This window comes from Galeopterus variegatus, unplaced genomic scaffold (genome assembly GCF_000696425.1).
Source record: "Galeopterus variegatus unplaced genomic scaffold, G_variegatus-3.0.2 Scaffold1555, whole genome shotgun sequence".
Taxonomy (NCBI): Eukaryota; Metazoa; Chordata; class Mammalia; order Dermoptera; family Cynocephalidae; genus Galeopterus; species Galeopterus variegatus.
In genome coordinates this window covers 323,352-330,102 of record NW_007727666.1, presented here as the reverse complement: position 1 = coordinate 330,102, position 6,751 = coordinate 323,352, and the positions used below count along the sequence as shown (strand labels likewise).

At 47.7% G+C, this 6,751-nt stretch overlaps 1 pseudogene; it reads right to left on the bottom strand.

Annotated features, from left to right (window-relative positions):
- The window catches only part of LOC103594437, a 7,431-nt pseudogene extending 5,466 nt beyond the window's left edge, over window positions 1-1,965 (bottom strand).
- Window positions 1,966-6,751: the final 4,786 nt, after the last annotated feature.

Genomic DNA, 6,751 nt, shown 5'->3' with positions numbered 1-6,751 from the left:
AAGTATCCTTATAATTATTATGGCAATGTGGCTATTTTTATAAGTTCAATGAAAATTAACTCTCTCTCTCTTTATAACAGGATATAATTTAGAACTTTGGATATAAGATAGCATGTCTCATTTCCAAGTGGCTGATCTCTCTTTCATGTTGCTGAAATTTGGCCTAACTGCTGCTTCATCCTGCTGTTCATCTTTCTCCCCAACGTGGGACAGACAGATCTTCACCTTGGAAACAGCAATCCCAGCAGTGTGGGACTTATACAAAGAAAAGTAAGACCTTTTCAATCAAGACATTGATCATCAATGCTTTTATTAGGTATGCCTTGATCATAAAGGGGGAAATAACATCTTCTCTACAAAAGCAGTTCTCTAAATTTTCCTGGCCTTAAAGAGGATGTTTGTAACTTGGATGAAACATCCTGTTCTTAAACAAAAGACTTGTGATTGATCAAAAATTTTACGAAAGACTAGATGCTCTTAAAGCAGTAATGTCCTGGACATTTTAACATTAACAAACTCTCTGGACTCAGAATGAACTATTATATGGAGCAGAATCCCTTTCCTGGTTTCAACAATTGGTAATTACACCCAATCCACAGCACCTGGAGTGATGCTGCTGCAGCCGCCCTGAGAGATGATGACATCATCAGTCCTCACCAGAAGGAAATTAAAAGGACTTGCCATGCTAAATGAAACCAACTTTGCTTTAAATGCTTCTGTCTTAACTGTGTCAACCTGATCTATAGCTTTTGCGTTTTCTTTTAAATAAATAAAATGGGGGGAGATGTAGAGGTTTCTTAAAGCAAATGTACTTCACAGGGCCTGGTTTTCCAAAATCTTGCAGTTTCAAATATTGACCTTGCAGAGGACAGGAAATTTTCCTCAGGCTATAAAGTCTCTGGTGTAAGATAAAGATCTGTGGCACAGCAAGGTTGCTGGCTCAAGGACAGACTAGTTACTTATTGATATGTGTAGATATGGAAAATTGCTGGAGGGAGAAGGAATGTTTGCTAGATCAAGCTTTTGTTGGTGGATCGCTTAATTGTCTAATGGAATGTCATCTGGCTTGTTTCACTGAAAGTTACCAGCCTATATGGTTAAACTATAACCCCACCTTTGTTCTCTTCCTGTAACTTCCTGGTCTAGAAAATAAATGCAGGAAGAGAACCCCAATTTGGGGTTAATTTCCCAAGGAAGGGATGCCTCTCGCTGGAGGGTTCCAGGGAAGCTCACCACTTCGGGGCTTCTCACTGCTCAGAAGAAATGGGCTTTGAGTAATCCTTTGTGGCTCTGTCACCCAGGGGAAGTGGGGTGACAAATCCGTGTGGGGCAAAGCAAGACTGCATCTCCTGCAGAAGGACTGAGGCTGCCTGGGAGGAGGTCTCTCCTCCATCCTCTTCTGCCAGAACCTCCTCTTCCTCCTGAGGGTCTGGGAGTTCTGCACCATTTCCTCAGTCTCCTCAATTACCTGAACTGCTGTGAGCACAGGCTCCTCGTTGATACCAGGATCATTTTCACTCTTCTCATTGAACTCTTCTTCCTTCCCATGGGCCTCAGTGTCAGAGCTGTTGCCATTCAGAGCCTCGATGTTTGGGTCCCTCCAGTCTTCTGAGAGTGAAGGGATGTAATCGTCTGCCAGAGTATCTCAAACCGCCTCATCCTGAAGGGCCTCCTCCTCCTCCTCGTGGGTCTGTAACTGGTTCTTCACGGGAGCGAGGTTCTTGGTCTTGGCCTTGTAGTTCCGAAATCAGACACCGAGCTTCTCATCAGCTCATTCACAAGGCCCCCCGTGGACTTGAAGCTGACTATTTCAGAAGAAAAATTCTCAAGCTCCAAGAGGGAGGGGACCTCTAGATGGGGGGGAGATGAGCCATAGAAACACAGTGGCTTCCCCTCCCAGTCCTCCAAGCAGCAGGGACGAAGGTCCTCAAACTCTTCATCTAAAATCACCAGTGGGGCCTCCATTCTAGCACAGCAATAGAACAATGGCAGCTTTCAGGACTCCTTTACAGTTTTGGAGGCTGGGAAGTTCACACTCCAGGGACACATCTGGTGAAGGTCTTCCTTGGTGGTGGCTTCGGCAACACTGAGTATCACATTGTGAGATGGTAGAAGCAGAGAGAGAGAGAGTAGAACTTAATTTCTAAACTAAACTTTAGAAAGGACTTCCCTACTATGGTAAGAGACATCAGCCACTCTTTCCTTCCTATCTGTTACAACTCAAGAGACCTGTTCCATTGCTACCAGCATTCAATAGGTGGTACCAAACCTGAAGTGGCAGATTGTATTATTGTCCCCAGTTCTTCTCCCTCCCTGAACCCATAAACTTTACCACATGACTTGGCAGTTCCTCCCATTTGGGGTAGAGAATATTTCCTCACACCACTGATGTTGGCCTTTGCCATGTAACTTACTTTGGCCAGTGGAATGTGGGTGGAAGTCAAATGGTACAAATCCTGAGCCCAAAATCATGCGTTTCTGCTCACCTCTCTGTGACTTCTGCCACATCCATGCGAAGAACATGTACTGGTTGGCCCCTGGTCCCAGAAGAATGAGAGAAAAGTAGAGCAGAGCCCACTCCAGCCTCCCACAGCCCAGTGCACAGGTGCAGCTGGCTGATCTGTAAGCCTGTGAACATGACACTAAATGCTTCCTGCTGTAGGCTGTGGAATTCCAGCGTGGTTTGTTGTGCAGCGATATCTAAGGAAATGCACTTGACGATGTGCTGCAGCTCCCCCAGATCCAGCCTGGGTACCAAGAAGACAAAATCTGTATTCCACCAAGAACCAGTCAGCCTTCCTTCAGCCTTCCCACCCCTCACCTGGGGCTGCTTTTAGTGATCTCTTTAACAAAACGGCCGTTTGGATCTCATGTGAATCCTCTATGTCAACACAGTGAACCCGGGATCAGTCAGTGAAAATGAAAACGGGTCACCCACACTCTCTGCAGTTTGATTCCTTTGTCCCTTAACAGGAGGATATGATGTCATGTCATCAGTGCTAAGAAGAAATACCTTTTTGAAGGAATCTGGTATTTTAAAAAAAAAAGCATGGGGTAAAGCAGGACTTGGAGTTCTTTACATTTATTTTCTAGTTAACACTGCTTTATTGGATGCTGATTTTATTTTTGATTACAGAATATGGGTGCCACTTTTTTCTTTTTTAGATCTTGGGGCCTTTAAAATTCGTAATCTGGGGCCGGCCCGGTGGCGCACTGCTACAGTGCGCCACTTGGGAAGCGCGGCGGCGCTCCTGCCGAGGGTTCGGATCCCACATGCAGACCAGCGGCTCACTGGCTGAGCGAGGAGCGGGGGCAACACCGAGGGTTGCGATCCGTTGCCGGTCACGAAAAAAGACAAAAAAAAAAAATCGTAATCTGGCCTTGAATGAATTAATTTTTTTTTTTTTTTTTTTTTTTGCCCTGCAATCCCTTTGTTTTCCCCACAGCCCTTCCAAGTTCATACTTGGCCTTTGTGCCACAGGAAAGGGAGGCCACAGTAGAAATACAAAGAGAAACAAAATTATCAGAATGTTTTTTGACTTTAAAGTTCAAGGTTTTGGCATAAGCACTGGTGTGGAGGAGCACTGCCCAGCCCTCTCCTTCCCGCCAAGGGGAAAAAGTCTTCCTCTGGACTGGAGAGAGTGGGAGGTAGAGGGATCCTAAGAGCCAGACTCTGGGATGGGCTCTTGCCCCCTGTGGCTGAACCCTGGCGAGGAGGAAATAGACCCCAAGATAAGTGCAAGTCACTGACAGCCACTCAGGTGTGTGCCTCGCTGTTGTAGGAGGGGCCCAGGAGAGCAGCGCAGGTCCAGAGATGCCCACCCCAGCCTGGAGCACAGCAGTGGGCGCAGAGGCCGTGTGTATCTGGGGCAGGGCCCGACGTGGCCTGTGTTTCCTGTGACTCCACAGTGACATGACCAACAATCCGAATCTTTCTGTGTCCATGAAAAGGGCATGGGAGTTGGCTGAGAAACAGATCTGGTGGACCTGAGAGTCCTCAGCCATCATGTAAGGACATTTCAGTGGAAAGTGGAATGGGTCATACAACCAAGGTTCTGATGAGGACAACGATGTCAGCAGGTGTCACTGTGCACAGATAGTTCCATGTGGCCCTGCCTCTAATGTCCTAACACTGTCCTTAACAGCCCTGCAGTGTGGGTGTGGGAGGGTCCTGAAATGATTGTGTTTAACAAGACATGCTGCCCTGTTCACCTGGAGCCTAGTGTCTTAGTCTGTTTTTGTTGCTTATAACAAAATACACAGAACTGGGTGATTTATAAAGAAGATGAAATTTATTGCTCACAGTTTCTGAGGCTGGGAAGTCCAAAGTCCATCTGGTGGTGGTGACAGTGACCCAGGGGTCTCACAGTGCAAGATGGTGGAAGCAGAGAAAGCAGAGAGAGAGACGGACTCTCCTCTTCTTTTAAATCCCTCAGAACCACACCCCGACCACCATTATTAATCCATTCACCACTGCAGGGTCCTACAATCCAATCACTTCTTCAAGGCTCCACCTTTCAGTTACTGTAATAGGATTTCCCACCTTCTTAGCAGTCACAGTGGAGACTAAGTTTCTAATACATAAAACTGGGTGGACACAATTCAAGCTTTAGTGAGTTTTGGGGGACATAATTCAATCCACTACACCTAGTAACATGCTTTCTGCCATCACTTAAATAGACACTTGAAGCAGAGATGAGGTTGAGGTTAAAAAAATAAATAAATAAAAATAAATAGAAGGATTTTTTTTCTTGCAACCTGAGGAGACGGCCTAAAAATTCTTATTTGCCTCAGGAATTTGCTTGGGGAAGAACCGCATTATTAGTCTTTGGTCTCCTTCCCTCTGTCATCTTTTCTTTTTCCTTCCCTCACGCCCACTGTCTTGCTGCCCCTCTGATTCCCCCAAACCCCAGTGGTCTCCTCTTGGGCTGTAGCATCCCCCTTCCTCACTTCTGTTGACTTCATGCCCTTTTAAAGTCCAGTTCCATCCCATAGGGGATGTCTACCAACTTAGGTCAAGAAAAGAGCCCGTAAGAAAAGGTGCTGGGTGGGAGGGCAACTCCAGCATCCCTGGCCTCCCCTGCTCACCCAGGTGCTGCCCACACAACCCTCAGCTGACTGAGCACTTTGTTCTGTGTATCTTTTTAAAAATAGTTGTCTTTTGATCATGGGTCAGGGCGTGAATGGCAACCAGCACCCTGTCAGCTCATGCTGTGGTGTCAGCTGGCCCGGCAGCAGAAACAAGACAGAGCCACACCAGGGCACCGTGTGTGTCTCCTCCATGTAAAGGAGTCTTTAAAGTATTGAGTTTTTGTGCCAGGAATCAGGACATTTGTGCCAGTTGTCATCTTCCTTCATTTTTTTAAATAGAAAAGTTCCTTGAACTGAGCTTGGATTTTTGGTTAACGTGTGTGTGCCAGAGAATGCTCATGTGATGAGGACTAGGGAGAAAGACACAGGAAGAGGGAGAGACAATTGATGAACTCTATTATTCTGCACACAGAGGCCCTTGGTTTTATGTCAGGAGAGATGCATGCCACCAAGGCAGAGGCTCAGAGGACTCCCTAATGCTACCGCGGAGCTGGTATTTGTGAAGAAGTCGTGCTGCACAGGACACTAGAGGGATGCCTGGCTTGGGGCTCACTTACTAACCCTCACTCGAGGCACAACGAACCTCAGTTTCCTCCTTTGTAAAATGGAGAAATACTTTCCCTGAATACCACGTGGGCAACTGTGAGGATGAAATGAGGAGAGGCGTTTGCTTTAGTCTCAGGAGTCTGGTATTCCGTGAGGCTGAGAACAGCGAAGCTTTAATAGGTGAGCCTTCCCGGGTGTTTTTGCAATCAAACCAAGATGACAACCCTGAGAAATAGGCTCAGACCCCAGACTTTTTAGCATCTTCCCTGTGACCTATTTATAAGCATTATTCTGACAAGAGATCTGTAGTGTTCTCCAGAATGCCAAAGGGGCCCATGGCACAAAAGAGCTAAGAACGCCTACCCTAGGTCACGAGGCTGTGGCCCTGATGCTTGCTTCCTACAGTTTTTGCAACAAGAATTTGAGGCACCTTAAAATGAAGACATCATGCAGCAGGCCATCGTGGGAGGATCAGGAAGCATATGTGGAGGGGGAGGCAGCGAGAGGATGGGTGGGGGCTGTGGAGGGGGCGAGGACAAGGAATCCCAGTAAGAACCCGTGTCCTTCTCTCTCGCCCCCATCAGGGCTGCCTCTGGTACACTAAATGCTTTTAGTTGCATTGAGTTCCCAGATTCCCAACAATGAAGGCACCAAACAGGCCAGATTATACAGATTTTACAGATGAAAGGAAGTATCAGTCATGGGGGGAGATGGACTTCCTGGCATTAAACTCCAAGAGAAGTGAACCGGACATGAAGACCTTCCCATTGTGAGGCCAGCCTGGTAGGGACTGTCCTTCCTGCCCCCCATGAGTCCCTCCCACAGCAGCAAGCTCTGCAGGAGGAGCTGGGGCTGAGAAGGCCCCTCTGTCACACACAGCACCGCAATTGCCTATCCGCCTGTCTCTCTCTTGTTCTCCGTGCTCCAGCTCCACATCCTCAGCCCGAGGGTCCGAATGAGAGTCAGGTCCTGACTAAGAAGCCTGCAGCCCCTGAGGTGGGGAGAAGAGGAAGCCAGGTGGGAGAGACAACTAACAGTGTGTCCTCAGCCAGCTGACCCTGCAGAGGAGGGCCGGATGCCATCCACAGCCCGGGGGGGGGGGGGGGGCCCCCCC